Here is a 25,974-nt window from a genome sequence, read left to right on the forward strand (position 1 = left end):
TAATGCTAAAAGCATCCAAAAATTAAGATTATGTGCACACTTTTCTCTATCAATCCTCTTTCCTTTTCTGCTGACACCTGAAAAGAATCTGAGCCACTTATTTCACATCTTCCTTCTTGCCTAAAATCTCCAAAGATTTGCAACATTTCCAGCTCTACAGTAATCACTACAAGGTTATTGTCCTGTAATAGTATTTCTTTTAAACAACTGCCAAAGAGCTTATTATTTTATTGTTTATCAAAGGGGTTTGGGTTATTTTTTTCCAATCTGTTTCTAACCAAGGTTCATTTTGTTTGCCTCCCAGTCACTGGAAACAATTCTTGAAAAATAAACAAACAAACAATGGAACACACTGAGAAGAAGCAATGAGGAAAATATGTTCACAAAAATGTAAATGCAACTTAGAACCTGAGGCTGTATTTAAATATAGCCTGTTGGTTAAGGTTCAGTCTTTTGAGCAGTTTGGACAGACGTTTGCTAGTAACACAGATGTGCCAAAGGTGTCTCAAGTAAATATTGACTTCAGTTGACTAAGCCTGACATTTCCTCCAGCTTTTCTGACACAAGTTAAGACACTTGCTTCCTAGCATGTGCATGAAGGTGGAAGGGGACATAAGCAGGCAGAGGGCTGCTGACGATGTAGGAGAAAACCAGGCAGTAGGCCACAGAGGATAGAACTTTCCCAATGCAGTGATTCCCAAACCTGGCCAGATTCTGATTCAGAAAGTTTGGGAATTGTCCAGGAATCTGTATATTTTTTAAAGTTCCCAGCTGACTTTGATATACAGGCAGATTTGGAGAATTATAGCTCTACAGGCTCCTAACACAATTACAACTCCTGGCCTAGTACCTAAGTCAGCAGGGTTCATGGGGGCCAACATGGATCAGATGTGAAGGACACATTAACCTTATGTTCTACAGAGAAGGTCCTTCAAGGTTAGGGTTGAAGCACATGGCCACTGCGTCCATTTCTTACATAAATAGTGGAATTTATCCTGCGGGCTGCCAATTTGGCACCCATTTGGGCCATTAAATTCACTTAGCAAGTCAAAAAGGGAGCCTTTCTTAAAATGTCATTTCAGTTAAGGAAAATCTCAACTTAGACTGCCATATTCCCTTTATTGTAGATAGCTGTGGTTGTTCAAACACTAACAACAGCGATAAGTACACCTTTCATTTTCAATATCAAAGATCTAAAGGTTCTTTTGAAAATCAGTCAATCAACACCACCTAGGAAATAGCAAACAGAGAATAATAGATAAACCACTGGTCTAACTCTTCATGGCTATGGCTATAGACCCAACTGCTTAGTTCTGGTTCTTCAGTGTCCTCCTCTGTGCAAAGGAGATTACAATAGTATTCACTACATAAGGTTATCATGTACTTAAAATAAATAACAGCACAGGCAAAGCACCTACGTCATTGTCTGGCACATAGTATCAAAGGTGCCAGCTATTAGGTTGTTATTATTATGATTGTGACCGTTATCCCTGACCCCTAGCCAATACCCAGTACATCATGATGGTGACTCTGATGGAGTCCACTGGCATCTTTCCTCCCACCGACCATCTCCACCACCATCACCTCTGAGGATTTAGGGAGAGGCAATTGGACATCCTGCTCTTCAGTGCAAAGTTTATGTAAGATGGGTTGTGAAATGACTCAGGGCAGAGAGGGAGCTATTAATTCTCCCTCTGCATGATAAAGCTGATGAAAGTATTTCACAAGAAAGAGAGTCAAAGAGATGCCAGTGGGAGACTTCTGCAGGACACCCTCAGAGAGCCTGGGAAGCATCAAGGTTAGCTGACCTCCGTAGGGAGAACTTGCGCCTTGTGTGATCCAGAGGACCCAAAGAAATCACCTCGGGTATATGCCAATTCTCCCTCCATCCTTAGAGGGTCTGGTCCCCAGTTCCAACGTGTGCATGCTGGGACGGGGGGCTCCCCACACAACCAAACAATCCTCAAATACCAGCTGGGTGTCCTACAGTTCAACTCAATTCTGACACTATGTTCCCAGAGACAGCATCACATTCTACAGGTCACGGGCTCAGTCCCACATTTTTAGATGCCGATTGCAAGCCCAGGGTGCCACCTGTGTTTCTGACTGACCTGCTACAGATTGGAGGTTCCCACCACCTCCTCCTCAGCTTTGATTAATTTGCTACAGTGGCTCATAGAACTCAGAGGAACACTTTGCTTATGCACAGGGCATGGTATGGGGAAGGGGCACAGAGCCTCCATGCCTTCTCCAAGGGCACCACTCTTCCCAAATCTCCATGTGTTCACCAACCTGAAAGCTTTCCAAATCCTGTCTTTCAGGGTTTTATGGAGGCTTCATTACATAGGCATGACTGATTAAATCAAGAGCTTCGGCAACTGAGTCAACCTCCAGTCTCTCTCGTTTCTTTAATCACATGGTTAGCTCCTCTGGCAACAAGCCCCAACCTTACAAGTGACCCCAAAGTCACCACAATAACTGTGACTCTAGTCACTTAGAAAATTCCAAGGGTTTTAGTAGCTCTGTGCTAGAAATGGGGATGAAGACCAAATATATATTTCTTACTGTAAATCACAATATCACAATCTTCTTCCCCTAATTTATAGGTTAAACTTTAACATAGGTATGTTTGTATAGGAGAAAATGTAATACATGTGGGGTTTGGTAATACCCATGTTTTCAGGTCATGGAACATACACCCCCATGGATTAGGGGGGACTGACATATATTACCAGCAGAAAAAAATCCATATATAAAAAATGACAATGTCTACAGTAGGTTCCCATCAATATCTCGTATTGTCCTCAAGACCTTGATATCATGAGCAAATGGAGACACTGGAGCTCACAAAATTTAACTTGATCCTGGTCACACGGCTTTTAGAGACTGCTTGACACATACTCCAGGCTCCTAACCCCAGTCTCGCACCAGTTTGCTTTGCTGTTCTGAGCCCCCCTGGCAGGAAGGGTCAGCAAGCAGTCAAAAGCTGCTTTACCTCCTAGAGACACTTCTGGGAGAAGGGGGCACTCGACACAAACTGGCCTATGTGATTTTAACATATGTGAATTAAAATTCAGCATATCATACAGTTGATTTTTTTTTTTACATTGCTTTTCTGTTTGTTTTTTTCCCCCACTCAGATAGTTATGGAACTCTTTTATTTATTCAGATTTTCCCTGACTCCCTCTGTGCAGAGCTGTGGGCTAGGTGCTGTGCCACAGGTAGAGGGAGGCCACTGCATGGAGGGTGGGGGTTCGGCTTTGGAACAAGGACACAGCAGCCAGGGCAGCAGGGCAGAGTTTATTACAACTGGGATCCCCTTACTGCTGGGCAGACAAAATGTGGTTGGACAGACAGGATTGGTCTGTGTCATGGTCAAAGGTGGATTTCAAGTTTTGATATTCAAGATAGCTTGAAAGGCAGAGACGTGCCACAGGGGTCTTCAGCAAAAGACTAGGCAGCTTCATCAGCAAAGCGGGCTTTCACCCCTGAGAAGACTGAGTCCTTATTGTTCTGGCCTGAATACAGGACTCAAGCCAGTGATCCCTGAGACCTACTTGGTTAAAATGTCTATTGAAGTCAGACCCACTCACAACACCCATTCTGGTTCCTCAGCACCAGGCTGGGTTCCTCCCTTAGAGTCAGTGCGTGGTGCTCTGTAGCTCTTCCAGTCCCACAGCCGGAGAACCACAGTACACCCTAAGGTGCAGTCCTTGACTCCATAGTCCTTATGAATGTCTGTGCACTTCGAAATGTTCAGGCATTTAGTTTGTAAGAAACAGAAATAGAAGAACTGTAGGAGACTAATGAGAAGAAGATCAGAAAGATAAGGTTTGGGCCAAATTATAAGGACCCAGAATGACAGGCCAAGGGAAGGTTTTTGGGAAACATGGTTTTTCCCTTTTGGAAATACATTTTGGAAAATAATTTGGATGTTCAGCCTCTTATAAACCAAAGATATATGTAGCTGATTCTTGTGCAGCCAAAGATTTTGATAGCACTTATACATTCTTTTGTGTGTTTGCTACAATTTATGCAAAGAATGCATTCCCCAAAGATTGTGTTCAAGTCACATGTTACAAATCAAATAATATTTTAAATGTACTCAGGGACCTTGCTATTTAAAGAACCCCTTATAAGCACTTTATCTACTAAACATACACACACAGTGTATGTGAGTGTGTGTCTCTGTGTGTGTATTTATCTACTAAATCAGTCTTGGCTTAAAATAGAATAAAATGGTGGTTTATTCATCCACTAAATGTACCATTCATTAAACTCTTGCTTTACTGTCCTTTTCAAAGATTTAATGGCCTGAGAGAGTAAAAAAAATGCCTTAAATATCTGCTTAATTTTCAGACAGAAAGACACCAGTTCATTGTCATTTACTTCATGCCCACAATAAGCTATCTGAGGTGTAAGAATGTCCAAATGAAAATGTTTTATTTTTAAGGGCATAAGAGGGAGGAGGGAAAGAACTGTCTGGAATGTCCCCAGACGTCTCTGTGGAATATTGTTTGTCTGTTTTGAAGGACATGGTGAGCTGGTAAAATGGGGAGGGAAGGGAGAGGCTGTTTAAGGCGATGACCTGCTGGTGGGAGGAGGAGATTGCTAAATCCAGCTCCAAGAAACTCCCCAGATCAAAGAACTGTTTTGCTGAAGCTCTGTTCCCAGACCTTTCTGAATTACTCAGCTCAGCCAGACAAAAATGAGCCTGTTGCTTGAATCACCAGCTCATTGCTCCAGCTCCCCATTTTGCTTCGTCAGCAGGAACCCTACCCACCCACACATGTATAAGCACCACTCACATTTGCATGCGAGAGCCATCTGTTTATTTTGCAGCTGGCACAAGCTGGCTGGGACCTTCTCTGAATTCTTTTCTGGTCATCTTGAACTTGAACAGGGCCTTTAGCCACTCCCATCTCAAGGTTCTTTCTCCCAAGACTTTCTGTTCTGGGTTAACTTATCCCAGGGCAGAGATTAGCACTATGCCAGGGAGCCAAGAACACTGCCAGAGTGAGTGCAGGTGGGGCCATGGGGCAGCCCACCTGCTCGGACTGCCTGTTCACACCCTCCTGGACAGGCACACCACCTCCCTCTCCACGCGTATTCGTCACCCATCACAAACCATGACCGACTGTGCAGATGTGGGTCAGCTGGCTGATGATAATTGTACAATTGGAAACTCTTTATCAACCCTGGAACAAATTGACACCACATCCGAGGTTATACTGATGTGATGTTTAAATAGGCACTTAATTCAGCCCACTGACTAAAACATTCCATTAATTATCTACAATTCTCTCTAAGGGTTTGACTGCTTTTTTTCACAAAACTGACTGGCTGCTTAATGCCAGGTTGACACCTCCTGTGAGTAGCTTGTCCCCAAAGGCAGGGTCTCTCCCACCTTCCCTAAAGCAACATGCCTTTGGAGAGTTCATGGAAAAAAAGAAGGGAACCTCAAGATTTATGGAAAGAGCAAATGGGGACCAGAGTGACTTGAAGGGATGATTTTTTGTTGTTGTTCTTGTTGTAAGTTTGCACTCAGAATCATAGAGTTTAAGAATAATGAAATACGAAGAGGAGTGGAACTCCATGCACAGCGCAAGCGTCAAAGTGACTGAAGTTTCTCACTGGAGTAACTGTATTATCATATTCCCTTCCAAATATTCATTCCATCATTGGCATTCAGTCAAACAGATCCCTCTGAGATAGTTACAGCCACTTCTACAAATACTAACAGGATCCTGACCTTTTAATAATTCCCATAGATCTCATGCAATTCATATAACAACGGCCACCACTAGTTCACATTTTCCAAGTGCCAGGCTTTGTATTAGAGACTTTGCAAACATTATCTGATTCAATTTATCTTCAAAATAACCCTACGAGATCCTGTGTTTTGCTTGCCATTTTCCAGATGAAGTAACCGAAGCTCAGTGTAGCAAATGTGGCTTGCTTTTGTCTGCTCAGCTCTCCTTCTTTTGAAGACCAGCCTTCCCACCACCAGGGTTTACATCCCAGCTATGTCCCACCACGGAACTACAGGGAAAGGCATGTGGCCAAGACAGGCCAATTAGAATTTCTATCCTGAAATTTCTAGACTCTGAGTGCAGATACATTCCAGAACTCAAAAGCAGTTACCAGTGGAACTTTCAGAGCTGAGTATCATAAAGATGCAAGGAGTTTAACATCACTGCCAAGACTGCTGGATTGCCCTAGATGCTGTCCTTCAGAAAGCTTGGGTTGCAGCTCCTCCTCTGATTCTGGGGATGACCCTGTTTCCTTCCAGCAAATTCTTTTTGGGAGTGCTTGTGTTAGCTAAAACTAGTTTCTACTCTTCACAGTCCAACAACAGCAACTGATATACTGAAGAGTGTTCAGTAATTGCTTAGATCTGACGGGTACTAACAGGCCAAGTTGGGATTTTAATTCAGGCCTGTATGACTACAAAGTTCTACGAGTAACTATTAGTTATGTTGTTTGTTTACCCTGTCTCATTCATCTTCTAGCTTTTATAGTTCCTGGAGCCACAGGTTTTGTGATTTTTGCTCTTTGTGTAAGGGTTTGCCAGTTTCTTACTAGTGCAACACGTCAATATCAGGGATGTTTTGTTTCTTACTTTCTGCCAGAAAGCACATGAGTGATACTAGTCTGTAATGATGGACACATTATTTCACTGTTTGGGTGTCTGGCACCTCATCCATTTGCAACATAAAAGCAGGGGATAGGGAGAAGCCAAATAATTACCAACAGCCTTCAAAGGAAGAACGATGCAGGTCTCTCTGCTGAGCAGAGGAGATGGAAGACAGTCAGGTGAGCTGAGAGCTACTGAGACACAGTCCAACTGTACAAAGGCCAGTGGGAAGATGATCCAGGGCCTTGGAGATGGGGGATAACTGAGCCCAGTATTTTCAAACTTTTGTTCATGTTCTCTGGTCCAAATTTTTTGAGCATGCACCTCCCCATAGAGTGCATAATTTTTGTAAATGATAAACAGCTACTACTGAACCATTGTCATGTTATCAAATACATGGCAAAAAATCAAATTTAGAAAGATTTATTAAGAAGCATAAATGTAAGTTATAATATTTTATTTTTGCATCTACCCGATCACTTTCAGTACCTCCTAAGGGTACACACACCTACTTTAAACACCAATGCCTTAGGGGAGAAAGATCCCTGTAATAAGTCCAGATTCATTCTTTTGGGCCATGATTTTTGCTAAAGTGTAATGCCCTCCCCTACCCCTGAGGTCTGCATATTAAAAAAATTTCATATTACTAATTTAGTCTTTGTCATATTACATTAATTCATTTTTATGTGCATTGCCCTATCAGACTGTGTTATTCTTATGGGTAGGGGCTGTGTTATATTTGTCTTTTCTTTTCAAGTGTATGGTCCTAACACAGTACGTGGCGCAAGTGGGTGGCCCATCAAACTTGTTTGACTTAGAACCTTTCTCCCTCTGCAGCCCTCTCTATGGGGCTGCCAGCCCAGGCATCCAATCTCCTTTACGTTAGTCGGGCCTGGACGAACACCAGGATAGTGCCCCTGAAGCCCTCCGAGCCATTGGTTTTGCTGTCCCAGGCCCAGCATCTCTGCTCTTAGCCCAGCCTTGCTCATCAACATAAAATAATCAACACACTTTAAACACAAACACATACAAAGGCTTGAATATCAAGAAATTAGTCTCAGGCCTCATAGATTAATTGCAAGATCTTAAAAGCTATCTTTGCCTTTAGATATAATCTCTATTGGAAGAATGGGCCAGGTTTCCAGTATGGACTGAGTTTTCTGTGCAAAGGACAGGGCACTGCTGGCGGTCTCTGGGTTCTCCCCAGCAGCTGTTATGAAAAAACTCATGTTGCATTTCCCAGGGCTGTAGTTCTCCGGTCTGGAAGCACTTAGGTTTCACAATCAAGACCCTTGACTGTGCTCAGGTCAGGAAAACGTGCATATGTTTCTTGGTTTCTCTGATCCCTTGACTCTATATCATTAGAGCTTATGGAGGCGTAAATTGCATCTTGCATTTTTGTGAGATTATGCAATTCAGTCTTCCTTGGTGCCCCAGAAGCAGCATGGGAAGACACAATTTCTAGTTTTCTCTTTCCCTGAGGAGGAAATGGAATTCACACCTTTGCCCCTGCTGTTGTGCCCCACAGAGGACAGAGCTGTGTAGCAGAACGATTGACCAAGTACTGCACACGCATCCTCCAGAAGGGAAAATAATTAATCAGATTCCCAGGGCTTCAGACCACAGCCTCTGTCTGGTGAATGAAGTGGACCCACGTGCAGGAGGCAGGAAGAGGAAAAGACAGCGGGAATGGACAGAAATCGAGGAACAAAAAATGGCGATTCTGTGATCCCTCACCGGACAGGTTGTTCAACCTGAAATGGGGGCGATTTCTTTGGAGATGGGACGTCAGTACCAAATCCAGAAGGCTCTCTTATGGAGCCTAGAGCTGTGTGAGGCCCTGCTCAGAGTCCTTGAACCGGGCAGACAGCTGGAGAGAGGATTCATTCAAGCCTCCTCTGTAGCACACACCCGCCTCAGCTGCATGTGGCAGGCACTTTGAGATGCAAATGCCATGTTGGTCACTCGATGCTAATCTCGGTTGCTATTCTCATTGCTCCTCTGTCCAGGAGAGCCCTGGCTGAACACCAATGCCACTGTGCAACATGCAGGGTCACGTCTCTGCACCCGCCACACTTAAAAAAAAAAAACACATACAGAAAGAAAGAAAGAAAAAAGTCTCGATACCATTTCCCTCTCCCACAGAGCCAATTAGTTACGGGCTTTTTTTTTTCTTTTTGGCTCAGTGCTATTCAGTGAAAAACAACCAAATGGAACCCCCACCCCACCTCCTCCCTGCAGTTGTCTTAAGAAACTCACAATGCACAAACCAAGGGAGTGTCCTCCCTGGGCTGTTTTTCTCTCTAAATCTATTGACAAAAGTATTAACTGTAGCATTTGGGCTCTGGAGCTGTAGACTCCCTTTTGCTCAGAAGACTTTGCATTTGTCCTCCTGAGCCCGGAAGAGAAAAAAAAAAAACGGTTCCCCCTTGTTTTGAAATTTTCTCCTAGAGCTGGGCCTGGTTCCCATCGAGGCTGGATTTGCAACATGAGATTGAGTGGTCTTCAGGGCTGTCAGCAAAATGATATCACCCCTTTGTGGAGGGGCGACAAGCCATACAAAGAGTGCGGCTTATTTTTTCTGCTCGTGCTGGCTGCCAACTTTGTAAAAACCAGTTTGAGTATCTTCCCACAAAATACGTGCTAATTGAAGAAAATGTATATAACATAAATAAGCCAAAAATTCCACTACCTAAAGGTAGCTGCAATTCACACTCACACTTATGTTTGCTCTTTGTGTGAATTTTCTTTTGGACAAAAAAAAAAAAAAATAGATTATATATTCTGTTTTAGGTACTGCTTTTTTACTGAACAAAATATACTGTATATTTTTCATATCAGATATTGTTCTGAAAACTCATTTATAAAGGGATGTGTGTGCATCTATATATATATAGATACCTTATGAGTATACCATAATTTACTTAACCAATCTCCTATTTGGGGAGACCTTTGAATTTCCTTCTACTGAAAAAATTCCTTAAATAAAATTTGTGTTTTGGACATGACTGTGATAATTTCCTAAAGATCAATTACTAGCAGTAGAATTGTTATTCTAAAGGTAAACAAAATGATAGAGCTTTGATACATCACCAAATGACTTTCCAAAAAGATTATAACAATTTATAAGGTTACCAACTATGTGCAAAATATTTGAATCTCTGGCATTTTGATAGGAACCCACCAAAATGAGTCCTTTTATTGGTTTAGTTGTCATTTACTTACATAAATATTAGATTTTTTTTGTTTACTGCTTATTTGTAGTACCTCTTTTATGAATATTCCATTAACAACTTTTTAAGTTGGTTTTCTTTTGGAAACAGTATTTTTCATACTGATGTATGAAAACTCTATATACTGTATTCTAGAAGGCAATCCTCTATATATTGCAATTCTCTTTCGAGTTTTTTATTGTGTGGGGCATGTAAAATGATTTTTCCTTTTCACATGTTTGCTTAAAAAAAATTAAAAATACAAAGAAGCAATAAGATAAATAAAATACAATCACCTAAATATTACTACCCAGAGATAGTCAAGATGTGCAGAAATTTTTGCTTTGATTAAAATTCAAACCATTTAAATATTTTCTTCTATGGTTTCTATCTTCCTTGTTCTTCTTAGAAATAGCTTTGTACTCTAATAACTAGCATTTTCTTCTATTCAGTGTTAATTAACATATAAATCTTTAATTCAACTGGAATAGTTTTGGTATGAGGTAAGAGTGTAACTTTATATTTTTCCAAATTCTCTTTCTTCTGCCTGGTATATCTCTGCCTATCAAGCTCTCCCTTTCTGTGTAAGGGTGGAACAGTGAATAGAGGAAACTGTGTAAGCTAAATAGTTCTGGAAAAGCAAGAACTATACCAACAATAAAGACCCACAATGTGTGTGGCCACCAACACAATAAGCAGGTCAGAATGTAAGTGAAATGATGCAGCCATAGATGGCAACAAGTGAGCTGGCTGTTCACCCTCAATGTCTAGCCCTCTGTCTTTTTCTCTACCTGCCTACTATCCCTGCTGCCATCTCCTGGGAGGTAAAAACACAAGTCTACTCATGAAGATAAACTGGCACTGAGGCATAATGACATATGTGAACCCAAGGGGGAGATCCAGTGACCAGGATTTGATGGCCATGAGGTTGGATGGTTGAGATGCCAGAAAAGGCATCAGACGTTCCTTCAGTGCCATCTCTGGATGACAGTGTAAAAAGCTATGGCTTACGTACACGGAAGAGTGTTAGTGGCCTTAGTATTAAATAACTCGCCTACCCCTACTCCTAATTATATGAGAGTTATACAGTTTTATGACTTAGCTTGGACCATCTGCTCCGACCCCCTGGCCTTGCCCACGCCTCTGTTGGAAGAGCATGGCTTACATTAGCTGACCTAGCAACCTGGCGAGTTCAGGCAAGCACCTTCCACTTCTCCCTGTTAATGAGCTGTCTGACCTGGGCTAAAATACATTTTTATGAACCTATTTTTCAGCTTCTACAGAACATGTCATCTGTGACAGATGCTTAGAAACACTCCCCACCACCTTTCCATTGATGCCCTCCCACTGGGTGGGCCGCCTTGAACACTAGCTCTAGGCGGTCTAATTGCAAGTTATGTCTGGTGTGGTCTTCCACTGGACACACAGAGCTCTCAGCTCTGTTCTTGGCCTGCCTTCTGGACTGTGGTACTAACACGCCACTAACTGCTCCTGATCTGTCAAGTGCTCGCCCGAACTGCACGCCAGACCTCATCCAAATCCGGTCTCCCTACCCCCTCGGGCACCCCGGCCTTCCAGGGGTCAAGACCAGATGCTAACCCTTCATCTTTACTCTCAAATCATGTGGTACTGACCGTGAGATTTCCAAGTCAGTTAAAATACAATTTAGAGTTTATTTTCATTGCTGCAGAAATTGACAACAATGTTGAAAATGCTGAGGGGATAAAGTTTTTCTCCCTAGACTTTTAACTGACTCCTTTCTCTTTTTTATTTTTTTTTTGTTTCAAATGTGTTCATGATTGCTCACTGAGGCGTTTTTACAATGGCTGCTTTGAAATCTTTGTCAGACAATTCTAACATCTCTTTCAGCTTGCCGTTGGCATCTATTGAACATCTTTATTCATTCCACTTGAGATCCTCATTCTTGGTGTGACAACTGATTTTTGACTGAAAACAGGACATTCTGAATATTGTTTTGTAAGCTAGATCTTACTTAAACCTTCTGTTTTAGCTTACTTCCTTTGATACTGCTCCAACAGAGGAATGGAGATGGGGGCAGATGTCAGGGCTACCCCCCTCTTTGGCTTCCATTGACATGCAAGGGTGTTGCTCCTCATCACTACTGGGCAAGTAACTCCCTACTAGGCCCCACTGATAGCCCCTGGCTGGGAGGCCTTGGACCACCCCTGCACTGCTCCCCACACAGTCTCCACTGATGAAGTGTAGGTGGACCTCACTTTAAAGTGGGTGTTTGTGAAAGTCCACTCCACTAGACCTCCTCTGACACCACCCCAGGGAGGCGGAAGGATGCTTCAGGACACCAGGGAGGCATGGAAGTTCTGGTTCCCTACTGAGCCTTCCTGGACCCAGCCCCAAACCTTCCTCAGATGGGCTAGAGGAGCGTCTATGTATAGCATGGCAAAGGTGGAAATCTTGCCTTCCCACTGGACCTGGTTGGTTTCAGTCAGGTGGGACCAGGGTATTTCCTGTAGTGTTGCTAGGAGTAGAGTAATTATTGTCTAATAGTTTTCTGTCTTGCTTGGCTGCTGTTTTCCTGGTCCTTTGGCTAGAGAGGGAGGCTTTTGTTCAGGCTATTTTTGGTCTGCACTCATTGATATTTGGGTATCCAGCTTCTTGAGAGTCCAGTCTGGGAAATAAGCAACAAGAAAACCTCCCTCCTGTGTCATGCCTCAAGCCCCAAGGTCCTTAGCCCATCAGCCTCTTCCTTCTTCTCTTCAGAAGCATCTTTGGTTGCTTTATATGTAATGTCCAGGGTTTTAAATTGTGCTTAGTAGGAGAAATACCAAAAAGCATATCTACTCCATTTTTCTTATTCCTTTCTTAAATCTTAAAAACAAAACTAAAAGCAGTAATATAGATGTAGATATATGAAAAATCTATATATATGAAACATTTAAGCAAATATATGCACATGTATATATATTAATTCCTACCATGGGAAGACCAAATCTCATGCTTCTTTCATTTAGTTTAATTTGCCTTGATATTTAAGTAAATATGCATAGCTTGTGTTCAGAAAGATTCTTGCCTACAAGAGTAAGAATTAGCTAAATGTGGATCATCACTCTCTTTCAACATCTAATTAGACTTGTCACTGTCAGTCCTTTCTTGGTACAAAGCATCAGTAGTTTTCTTATAATTATATCTTTGTAAGGGAAGGCAGGGCGGTTCTCCCTAGCGACAGCAGCTCTGAGCAATATGAAGGCAAGTCTAAGCTCTTATGTGGAACTTACATGGAATAGCCAAATGTGCGTGTGTGTGTGTGTTCATGCATACCTAGCTATGCATATCTCGATCATCTATCTACACTAATTGATAGCAAATGTTTAAAGTCATGGTAAATTCCTCTGAGAATCATTTAAGAAAGAAGCATCATTTATGTCTTTATGGAAACGAAATTGAGAAATAAAATGTGAAGATGTCTCCCTTCCTATCAGATCAGAGTCCACCAGAAAAGCAGGTTGATTAGTGAAATCAATGTCCTACTGGAGGTCGGGGCCCAGATTTGCTATTAGAATCACGGTTAAATCGATGTGATTTAACCAATTATTGGACTGAGCTGCTTAGCTTAGTTGAATATCCTACAGCTGTTTTTATGTCTCCGAGAACCAGGGTGGGGGTGGGGGGATGGAGGGAGAACACCACCAGTATGCAGTGACATGGCTGCAAAGTAGAAGGTAGGAGAAAAGAGAAAGGGCCTCCAACACGGACCCTGGGGCTCTCCAAGACCGAATCACCGAGCCTGCTTTATAGGAGCTGTCTGCCTCTGAGCTGCAGAGGGCCTTCCTCCCACCACCCACCCTCACTGGGAGATGCAGCTCTAGAGGGTAAAGAGGAAGCAGAGGCAGCCTTCCAGAGCAGCTCCACCTCCGACTGAAGCCGTGGTGGCTTTGGCATCCTTGCAAAGAGCTTTGAGATCACTAAGGAGGCTAGACTTCCCCTACATGGTGAGTGAATCTTGTTCCAGGCCCTGATAAATCTAAAACTGACTTCACACAGCACATGCAGAGTGAATACAGACATTCAGCTTGTGGGAAGCCCTGTTACATGTTGACCTTGACACGGCCTCTTTAATCCAGCCTTGCTCACTCCAGCACTTACCAGCGCACACAGACACATACTTACATTCACAAAATTAGCCCAGGAAGCCCTATCCCCACCCTGCCTCCAACACCACCATCCTACTTATCCCCAAAATGCTACTGCTTAGGTTCCAAAGAAGCCAATATTGGTTGGCTCTGCGGACTTGAATTTTGCACGTGGCTGCCAGGGTTTAATATGCAACTCTTTCTAAAAGACTAATGTTTTGATGAGCTATTGCATGCAAAGTATTTACACAGTGTCTGGTGCATAACAAGCCCTCTGCCCCCATCTTTATCTCTATCTCAATCTCTCTCTGACTCTGTATCTCTCCAGATTTGGGCTGGTATCGGGGAAATTACGTTTAGTTCTAGGCACCCATCACTTTCAGGAGAGCATTGATGAAGTAGAGGGTCCAAAGGAAAATGTGCCCAGATGGAGAAAATGATGATAGTAATAACAGTTATTGACCAGACTGTGTGCTAAACATTCTTTTAGGAAACTTAGTCATTTTTGACATTTATTGTTGACAAAACCCTAAAAAGGTAGCTACTACTACCCTTATTTTCCTATTAAAGAAACTGAAACAGAAAAAGGTGACTTGCCCAATATCTCCAAGTTCAGAGGAGCAGAAATGGAATTTGGTCCCAGGTCAGTGTGACTCCAGAGCCCTTCATGACTTTCCACTTCATGACTGTGATTCCTACTGTACAACATAAGGCAAGTGAGTGGCCTGGGAATATTTAACAGGTTGTCAGGGCAGAAGGAAGAAGGGGACAACACTGAGAAATCTCTAATAACGTGTCCTACTCCAAGGTTCGGTGATGCAAAGACCAGTAGGACGTGTAGCCAAAACTAAGAAAATGGCAACTTGCGGCCCTGCTCTGTGTGAGGTTCTAGCTCCAGCAACTTGACCAGCAATGGTTTTCTTTTTACTGCCTTTACTTCTCTCTCTCCCTCTATGCCATAAAAGCTTCCTTTTTCCCTGACACAAGCTCAGTACATTTATGAAGTGCTGATTTTCAGAGGTGTGAAAAAAAAAAGGGCTGGTTTTCAGAGAAAATAGGCCCTATTTGAAGAACTGCTCAGAACAAAGAAGATGTGGTACTTACACACAGTGGAATATTAGCCATAAGAAAAGGAAATCTTTCCACTGTGCCAAGTGGACAGACCTAGAGGGTGTCATGCTATGTGAAATAAGTCAGACGGAGAACAACAAATATCATCTGATTTCATTTATGAGTGGACTCTTAAAAGTAAAACAAAGAAACGAGAAATAGACTTACAAACACTCACAACAAACTGCTGGTTACCACAGGGGAGGAGGGTGAGGGGCTGGATGAAATAGTTGAAGGGGATAAAAAGCTATGAACTTAGAATTATAAAATAAATTAGTCACAAGAATGGAAGCACAGCACAGAGAATATAACCAATATATTGTAATATCTTGGTGTGGTAACAGGGGGTAACTACACTACCATTGTGAGCACTAGTAATGTATGTAATTATCAAATCACTATGTTGTACACCTGAAACCAATATAATATGTGTATTAACTACATTCCAATGAAAAAAATATTGCCAGGGAGCCCCTGCCGGTAGACCTGCTGGATCAAACAGACTGAGGGCTAAAGAAGCAGCCCCGAGATGGCTCCTAAATAATAATGATGAGGACCAGTGTGTGGTGAGTGTGTTCTATGAGCCTGTCCCTGCTTTTTGTGCTTTACATGCACGGACTCGTACAATTCTCGTTAACACCCCCATGGCAGTTGCTAAATAATATTCTGTATTTCTGATGTCAAGTATTCTGGAATTTTCATGTATTTCTGGGAATTTCTGAAATTTTCTGATGTCATGAATTCTGGAATTGTGATTTTAGGCTCAAATGATGCCTAATTTTAAAAAATTAAGTCCTTTTGAACTTGTTTTTCAGGATGGTCTTTAACAGTGTGGATTCTGGGGCCAGCATTGCCTGTCTGAGAACCTCAACTTAATTACTTCCTCCTGTATGACTTGAGGATAATATAATATTTGTGAAGAAGGTTATTAGGAGAAGAGAAAAGTTAAGTCAATTGCCCAAAGATCCACAACTAGTGGTGGAGCCGGGACTTAAACCCCAGTGGAGTGGTCTTCCCAGTCATGTTTACACCCAGCTGCACTGCCCTCATAGAGAAACCTCTTTCCTCTCTGTCTAAAACCAAAGAGAAATAGAACTTTCAGCAGCCTGCCAGTGTAAGTCCTTGGTACTTCTATTTTCCTGATGAAAATAGGCGCAATATAATGTAGTGGGGGCGGGCACGGGGAAGGCACTATAGCACAGAGAAGACAAGTAGTGGCTCTATAGCATCTTACTACGCTGATGGACAGTGACCGTAATGGGGTATGTGGTGGGGACTTCGTAATGGGGGGAATCTCGTAACCACAATGTTGTGCATGTGATTGTGTATCAATGATACCATAGTTTAAAAAAATAAGAAAATAGGCTCAGTGCATATTGACTGGAGAAGCTTCTTACATGACGGGCACCATTCTAGGAACGGAGCATACGGAGAGGAAAAGCACATAACCCTGATCTGAAAGTAGCTCGTAGTCTATTAAGGGAGACAAACCTGGAAACCAATAAGCTAAATGTAGTGTGTGAAGTAGTGACAGTATAACATTTCTGAAACTTTAACTGATTTCTCTTTTTAAACACTGTAATTTCTCTCCTTTGCTTCATCTCCACTCAAGCAGCAAGGCCATTCCACACCTACTAGCGCAGAGGAGGATGTGACCCGGTGGAAAGCAGACATAATGGAGTCTTCCCAGCGCCCATGTATAAAAGCGTAAACCCTCAGAGAATAGAGGTTTAACTTAAATATTTGAGGATTCAGGAGAAAACAATAAGGCTTATATCAAGCCATGGGCACATTAACTGGAGATCAGTCCTGATCCATAGCAGCATTTGTTCATTTATTGATTCATCATTCATTCACTTATTTATTTGTTTAATTCATACTTATTAGTAACTACTATGTGCCAGGGACTATTTTAAGCACTGGGGATACAGCAATGAACATCACAAAGTCCCTGTGCCTCAAGATGCTGGTATTCTCATGTGCAAGAGACCGAAAAGTAAGCAGATAAGCAATTAAATGAGATATCAGATGGTGATAAGTACTGTAGTGAAAAATAAAGCAGGGAGGGGCAGGACAGGTGGAGTGAGGAGGAGATTGCTGTCCTATGTAGGGGGATCCAACACCAGCCTCTCAGCTCAGTGGTTGAAAGGGGAAGGAGGCAAAACACATGACTCTCCAGGAAAAGGGCATCTCGTGCAGAGGGAGTAATCCATTCAAAGACTCTGAGGCAGGAACGTACTGCAGATGTTCAAGGAGGCCAGCACGACTGGCGTGACTGAAGGGGAGAGAGCAGATGAGGTCAGAGAGAAATGGAAGCCCGGTTTACTTAGAACTTTAGAAGCCAGTGAAAGGGGATTCATTTTTCCAGGAGTGAGATGGGAAGTTATCAGTGTATTTTGTGCAGAGAAGCGAGTGATTTGACTTTTGTTTTAAAAGGATATTCTGGTTCTTGTACTGGGAATTAGGAGGATGTAAGGAGAGAAGCAAGGAAGAGTTTGGAGAGTGCTACAATAATCCCAGGAGGACTGATGGTTGCTTGGACCAGGGTCAGAGCAGTGCTAGAGTGAGAAGTGGTCAGATTGAAGTAGAGACCACAGGACATGCTGATGGGCCAAATGCGGGGTATGCGGGATAACCAGAGCTCTAGGCTAGAGAGGAGACGTTAGCATTCATCCATCCCAATCTACTCATTCACAGTCTGTGAGAACACTGAGACCCCGAGAGACAAGGTGGCTGCTCTGGTCACAGGATATCAGAGACGAGAGCGTGGTTTCCTGAGCCCCAGGCCACTGCCCTTTCCTCTTTCCTCTTTGGCATCACGTTGATTGGTTACCCGCCAGACACTGTCACAAGCAGGTCTCACTGTTGGTCTGGCTGAAGAGAAATCTTCCATAAAAGAGAGGAAGAACTAGGAAATGAATGAATCTGTGTCTTTTTAAATGATGTCATCTATTTTAAAAATATTTTTAAAATTAAAAAAAATTATTTGAATATTTTTTAAATTACTTTAAAATATTTTTAGAAAACAATGTTTGAGTTGCAGAAAAAGAGTTCCAAATAATCCACAACTAATTTCTCCTATTAATCATTCCTTACATTCATATGATAGAATTGTCACGATTAATACACCAAAGTTGACACATTATTATTAACTAAAGTTCATATTGTATTAAGTTTTCCTTGTTTTTTTCTAATGTCCCTTTCCTTTTCCAGGATCATGTCAGATACCACGTAATATTTGCTCCTCATAACTCCTTGGCTGTGATAGCTTCTCAGACTGTCCTTGTATTTTTATGACCTTGACGGTTTTGAGGAGTGGCTGGTCAGGTGTTTTATAGAATGTCCCTAAACTGGAATCTGTCTGATATTTTCCTCATAATTAGACTGGGGTTATCTATTTCTAGAAGGAAGACCATGTAAGCGTCATTTCATTACTTTCTATTACCTGTTCTCAATATGTACATACTCTCTACGGTACATATTATCAATATGATTTGTCACTGTGGATGTTGACCCTGACCTTCTGGCTGAGGTAGCATTTATTGGATTTCTTCCCTGTAAAGGTACTTTTTTGTTCCCTCTTTCCATGACATCCTTTTTGAAGGGAAATCGCTATGAGCAGCCCACATTTATGAGTGGGAAGTCGTACTCCACCTCCTTGACGGTGGAACACCCAAATAAATGGTTTGGAATTCTTCTGCATTGATTTGTTTATCCTTCCCTTTGTACTCATTTATTAAATTATTGTTCTATCTGTGTGGACTGGGCATGGCATCAGCAATGTCTGCTACATCGGACCCAGAAAGTGGATGGGTGAGTTGAGTGGATGAAGGCTTTTTTGTAGTTGACAGTAGAAACTGGAACAGCAAACATGTATCCACACAAAGACTTGTATACGTGAATGTTCACAGCAGCATTATTCACAAGAGCCAAAAGGTGGAAACAACCCAAATGTCCAACAACTAACAACTGGATAAACAAAATGTGATGCAGCCATGCAACTGAATATTGTTTAGTCACAAAAATCAATGATGCACTGATACATACTACCATACGGATGAATCTTGAAAACATGCCAATTGAAAGAAGTCACAAAAAATCAGATATTATAGGATTCCATTCACATGAAACGTCCAGAACAGGAAACTTCAGAGACAGAAAGATTAGTCATTGTTTCAGGCTGGGGCAGAGGATAGCCAAAAGATACAGGGTTTCCTTCTGAGGTGAAGAAAATGTTCCAAAATTGTGCTGATGGCTGCATATACCTTGTGAATATACAAAAAACCACTGAACTCTATACTTTAAATGGGTGGATTGTATGGTATGTAAATTATATCTCGATAAAGCTGTTTTTAAAAAGAAATTTTAACAGCACGCAAAATCCATATGCAAAGATAATTCAGTCTCCCTTATTCTAACACTAGGCCAGATTGTATTTTAATTTGGAGTCCTGGTTATCTTTGGTGTGGAAATGAACAGAAACAGAGACCATTTCAAAATGTTGGACAACAATTCAAAAATGTTCATATTCGGTCCTAGAAAGCATGACAGTGATTTTTGAGATAGTTGATTCTCCTTTCTAATCATGTTTTGCCTAGATGACAATATGAATTTACCTTCCTTGAGTTCATAAAAAGAGACGTACAATGAGAGACGAGCAAGACATTTTCTAAATGGAAAGACAACTAGGGGTAAAATGTGTTTCAAATAATCCACAAAGAGGAAGAGCGAGATGTGACTAATGGGCCATTGAGTTCACATGAGCGCGTGCATGCACACACACACATACACACACATACACACACACACACACACACATCACACCACACAGCGTTTACCTTTGCATTCAGCTGACTCTCTTTCCTTCCTCTGTTTTTCTTCACTAACATGATTACCACCTAGGCTATGAATAAATGACTCTGCCCTGTTCAGCCTAAGGCTCAACAAAGTGGGCTGTTTAAACATTAAATGGAGCCAGACAGACACAGGGGGAGATACAGCTCTAAACGTATGAACTTGCATTTTTTGGCAATTTCTGACCAATAACTACGAACACCCTTACTGAGGAGTAATTAGCTCAACATTTGTCTGTGGAGTTGGCCCAGGGCAATCATTTACTTCCGAGTCCATCTGCAGCCCTGTCATCCTTGTAAAATAGGGTTGGAGTTCTCCCAGAAACCTATTTTCCAAAAGGACTCAAAGAATCACTTGCAGAATTTCTCACCGCCTGGTACTCTGCTCTGTCCTCAAGGTAGGACTCATCATAGAACAACAAAAGCTTTCTGCTGGGGGGTCGGGAGTCAGGGAGCAGCTCCACTGATGAGCCTGCCTGTCGGTGATGGAGGTGTGCAAAAAGAAAGATTTTCCCTTTAATTGAATCTTGCACCACAGAGATGGGAGGAGAGAAGAGCTGGTTCCGGTGCCAGCATGAGGGGCTGACCTGTGTCAGACCCTTGAGAAAGAGGAAAAGGAGAGCTTCCAGGACAAACAGAGAGTCTTGTCCCCTGCAAAGACTGGCAGCTATTGGAGGCTGGTGCTCCATTCCATGATGGACTCTCCCTTCTGGGCTTCCACACAGTGAAGAAGTGCAAAAGGCAGTGCTGTGAGGAGCAGCTAGGGACTGACTCCAGGCTTGCCTTTTGCAGTGCTCTGGACCAGAATTCCCGACCAGTGTCTGTTGAGTTTGTTTTCCACTGTCTCCTCCCTTCCCGATCCACTGCCCCATTCAGGCTTTCTGGGTCAGTCCTCATTTCCAATACTCTTTTCATGGCCCCATAAACAATCAAAATTGCTGGAAATTCTAAACTTTTATCACCCAAACGACAGCCCTGAGACTATGATCTGCATCTAGAAATGGATCACAAGCTACCATTCGTATTTGCACCATACACTTCTGCTTGGAGGATCTGGCAATAGACAATGGAAAGGCAGTGCAAAAGTGAGTTTTCTCTCCTATAAACTCTTCCTTTTTCTTTGGAAATAATAGGAATCTGTCATCCTGCTGAGCAGAGCCACTGTAGCTGCACTATGCTCTATCATTAATGGGGTGGTAGAGGGGAATAAAGAAAAGCAAATGTTAAATCTCAGGACATGACAGCGTCAGAATATCAGTATTGCCTATACTGGCAGTTCAGTAAGAAGTATGAATCACGTGCGAATTTTGGGATGATCCTTTTCCTGCCACCCACCACACCCTGAAGCACTTGAACATGACTGAGGAAAACTCCCAGAGGAAATTCTTGCTTAAACTCAACCTTCCCTTCCCCTTCCCTTAAACCCAATACTTAGCACCATCCACTTCATTAAAATGCACCTTCTGGGAGCTTGGCAGATATTTCTGTTCACTCACCCTAGGAAATCCATTCACCAGGTGCTATGGCCTTACCAACATGACAGTTAATTGGAGAACTTGTGGCTGACATGGAAAACATCAGTCTAAGAGACAAAACAAGCGGAAGCAGCACAGGGCTACAGGATCCCCAGTTACCTTTTTGGAAATCTAAAGGGTCAACTCACTACTTCCTTCTCTCTCCTCTTTGTAGAACAGTCATCCAACCTTTCAGCAGAAATTCAAGGCCCTCCTTGACTGGCCCTTCCTTACATTTCCAGCAGCTTCTACACTCTCCCTCACGGCAAGAGCTGTGGCTAAGCTGGGCGGCTCAGGATTTCCTGAACATGCCTACGTCTTTCTCACCTTTGGGTATGCATTTCCCTCCCTCCATCAGGAATGCCTTCTTCTCATATGCCATTTGCTGAAATCTTTTCCATCCTTCAAAATCCAATTCAAATACCAGTTTATCCATGAAGTCTTCCCTAATCTGCATCCCCCAGCTCACCCTTACTGTAATGAATCTTTCTCCCATGCCCTATCAGTAAACATGATTATCAAATTTTGCCTAATGGTCACCAACAGTTACCTACTAGCAGGTATGTCTTTCATTCAAGATATACATTTTAAGGTACGTTAACTTGCCTAACTTTATAATCATCATGGAACCTAGAAAGTCACCTTGCCTTAGAATACTCAGCAAATTTATGTGGCAAACGGATGGTAGAGAGGACTGGACCTCCAGATTTTATGAATATTTAATGAAAAGGGATGAAAATGTAATTTATGCAAAATAACTTCTTTTCTTTCAGACCAACTGACAGGTTTTGAAAATTAGTAGTGATGCTTTACTTTTTTGTGATGGCCCTTTTGGAGATCACAGGATTAGCCCCACCCTGGTGTGTGGAGTCGAAAGATCCTTCAAAAGAGACAAATATCTAGGTTGCTTAATATTAGGAAAAGTGAACAGTCCTGGGTCAGAAAACAAGGAATCAGAAGGTGGGTCTTCATCTGGCAAGAAGGAAAAATCCTTTTTTCTTTAAAGCTGGAAGTGAGTAGAGCTCCTACTCGGGCACATGGATTTACCCATAGCATCTCCAGGAGTGGGAGGTGAGCTCCCTCCCCACGGCCGCACAGATGTTTTGCTGCACATGACGCAGAAGCAGACCTGAGACACGACTCCAAGACTCTGACCCTGTGCGATGCTGTTCTTTCCTTTCCCTTAGCCTCAGGCTTTGACAAATTCTTATCACCTGTAGCGATCTGCTATGCCATGTAAAATTAGGGAGAAGGCCAATCTCACACTTGAGGTGATGAGAACAGAGGCAGAGAAAACCTGTGTCCCTCTGGTCAGAGGGACAGCCACCATGGTGATAACTCAGCACAGAAGTGATTCTGCAAGGGAATGGGAGGCTGGCGGAGGGAACGGAGAACATACAGACAATCTGATATTTTAAAAAATGTGATATTAAACACTTTGTAATTAATCACTTCCTAATTAACAAGTGTACCGAGCTTTTTATATCAGGTGTTCTCAAAATGGTTAATAACTGTAATTTATTCAAGCAATCACAAACATACATCAGAAGTTAGCACAAGTCATGAGGTGCCGCTAAACATAACAAGATGCCAAGATGATTTTAGCACTTTTCTTTAGGAACCTTCCAAAACGGTGGAGTGGTAAACTTGGCAAATCTTCCCTTGAAAGAAAGATGTCTCGGAAGTCAGTACCAAATTAGGTTAAAGATAATTAATTGCAGAATGTGTATAAAAGAGCAGCTCAAATTAATTTGAAATTTATATGTTGAAAATACTGATATTTTCATAAATGAAATCCAGATTGTTCCATGGCTTAGGCACTATCAGCATTGTCCTCATCCTTGGACCATCTCTAAAAGTACCTACAGTGTTTGACAATATTGAGCAGGTATTTATTGAATATCTGTTGGGGGCTGTGACCACACATCTAGAGATCCCTTAGATTATTTAAACATAATCTCTTATTTTGAGGAGCTGATAGTGGAAAATGCACACCCTTAACAAATGATTAGAAAACAACTTAGTGACTGCACTGATTGAGATATGCAAAGAATAATATGAGAGTTCCAAAGCAAGGCTAGTTATTGAACACACTCTGATGGCAAATCTACAAAACTTCTTGCTTACATATGTTTCACACTGAATTAATTTGCTTTTAAGTTATGTAAATAAATTTAATTGCTTGCAATTATTTTGCTACCATCCCAACAAATAACATGCCTGGTTTGTGGCTGGAGTTTTCTTATAATAACTACAGGTCCAAGTGTCAAATGGAGTTGCTGCTAGAGCTGGGACCTTCCAGAATGGTGGAGTAGTGAACTTGGCAAATCTTCCCTTAAAAAAACACAGATAAAACTGGCAAAATTATCAAACGCAATGATTTCGGAACTCTAGAAATTAAGCAAAGGCATAAAACAAATTGGAAAGCCTTTATTCAAGAAAATCACTGACCCTCAAGTAAGCACAATGGGCTCTGTAGCCTTTTCATGTGGAGCTGCTCCCACCCCACCCCTAGTACATGGTATACCAAACATGCAGACCAGCAGTTTCCCTGCCATGGTGAGGGCTGGGCTGATTTGAAGCTCCCCAGAAAAATCCCATAACCTAGAGCATTGTCATAGACAATAACAATTAGTGGCAAACAGTTGGAGGGCTACTATTGCAGCTGCTTAAAGTTACAGCATTCATTGGGATTAGCAAGAGACCAGCCAAGCATTTAAAAGGGATATCTGGGTAAATGAGACAGCCATCAGGGTTTTGATAAGATCCAACATATTCCTGGGCATCTGCAGGATTATGCATATGTACAAGGCTGCATGCACACTCAGGAAAGACCAAAGAGGGTCCCAGGGCCCCTAAATGAGCATGAGGCCCTGTGCAAGCAGAAAGTGAAAGCTAAGATAGAATTGTGAACTGTCTGAAATTTGAATGTGTGTACCAACCCATACAGATCCCTTGGCAATACGTGGAAGCCTTGATGGCTCAAGGTGTCTAAACTAGGAACTACATTGGATAAACTACAAACCAATCAACCTCTCAGATGTGCTGACCAGAAGTGACTGCTAGAAAGCCTGGTTTAAACATAAAAACAATAATTAAAAAGTTTTAAAAACCTCATCAGAAGCTTCAGTGGCCTCACACTGAACAGACTTTATCAGCCCAGACAAGTCACTAAACACACTAAATAGCAAAAACAACAACCTTTGAGGACAATCAAACTCCAGAGTTGCTGTATATATCATTTTAAATGTTCAGTTTTTTAAAAATTACCACAAATGCTAAGATACAGGAAAATGTAGCCCATACAGGAAAGCAAGTAGTCACTAGAACTCTAAGAAAGTCCAAATGTTGTACTCTAGACAGAGGTTTCAGATTTACTATTATAAACATGTTCAAAGAATTGAAAGAAACTTTAAATAATTAAATGAAAGTATTATAAAAATGCCTCACCAAGTAGAGATTATCAATAAAGAAATAAAAATTATATTTAAAAGAGCCAAATAAAATTCTGGAGTTGAAAATTACAATAACCAAAATTAAAACACACTAGAGGTGCTCAAAAACAGATCTGAGCTAGAGCTAGAAAGAATCAGTATCAGAAACTTGTGCGATGCCATTAATTAAGCCAGTATTCACATAAATAGAAGCTCCAGAAGGAAAAAAGAGAGAATGAGAGTGGAAGGTGCAGAAAATAATACTGAAACAAACAATGGCTGGAAACTTCCCAAATTTGATTTAAAAAACATTCACCTACACAGCCAAAAACCTCAACGCATTTCAAGTAGGATAAACTTAGAGATTGCCACTTAGACATGTCTTGCCAAACTATCAAAAGACAAAGAGAAAATGTGGAAAGCTGTGACGGAAAAGTGACTCTTCACATACCAGGGAGCCTGGATCAAATACAGCTGACATCTCATCAGAAACAATGGCGGCCAGAAGTCAGTGGAATGACATATTCAAAGTGTGCAAGAACAAAGCACTGTCAGCCAAAAATATTTTATCCAGCAAAAGCATACATCACAATGAAGACAGAATAAAGACATTCTCAGATAAGAGAATTCACTGATAACAGACCTACCTTGTGAGAAATATTAAAGCATCTCCTTTGAGCTGAAAAGAAATAGTAACTTGAATCCATGTGAATTAAGTGCACCAATGGAAGTAATTATGTAGGAAAATTTAAAGGACAGTATGGATATGTTTTTTATTCTTCTGTTTTAAAAGACAAGTACATGACATAATAAATGTAAAACTGAAAAAAAAATGGTCCCAATACCTCTCTTTTCCATTCCCCTGTGAGGATCATGACTCTGATAGAGATCTGGAATATTCTTTTTACTGGGGTTGAGACCCGCAAGGTCAATGCCATCAAAAGGTAGCAGCAGACAGCAAAAACAGGAAGGAACAAAAGAACTTCCGCTCTAGGATTAGAGCTTATCTACGCTGGTTGTCTACCCATGGTGTTTCTAACCCCACAGGACATACCTGCTTCACTTTCTCCAGCCAACTTCTCTGAACTGAACCATATATTTTTCA

The sequence above is a fragment of the Manis pentadactyla genome, chromosome 19 (assembly GCF_030020395.1).
Source record: "Manis pentadactyla isolate mManPen7 chromosome 19, mManPen7.hap1, whole genome shotgun sequence".
NCBI classification, from domain to species: Eukaryota; Metazoa; Chordata; class Mammalia; order Pholidota; family Manidae; genus Manis; species Manis pentadactyla.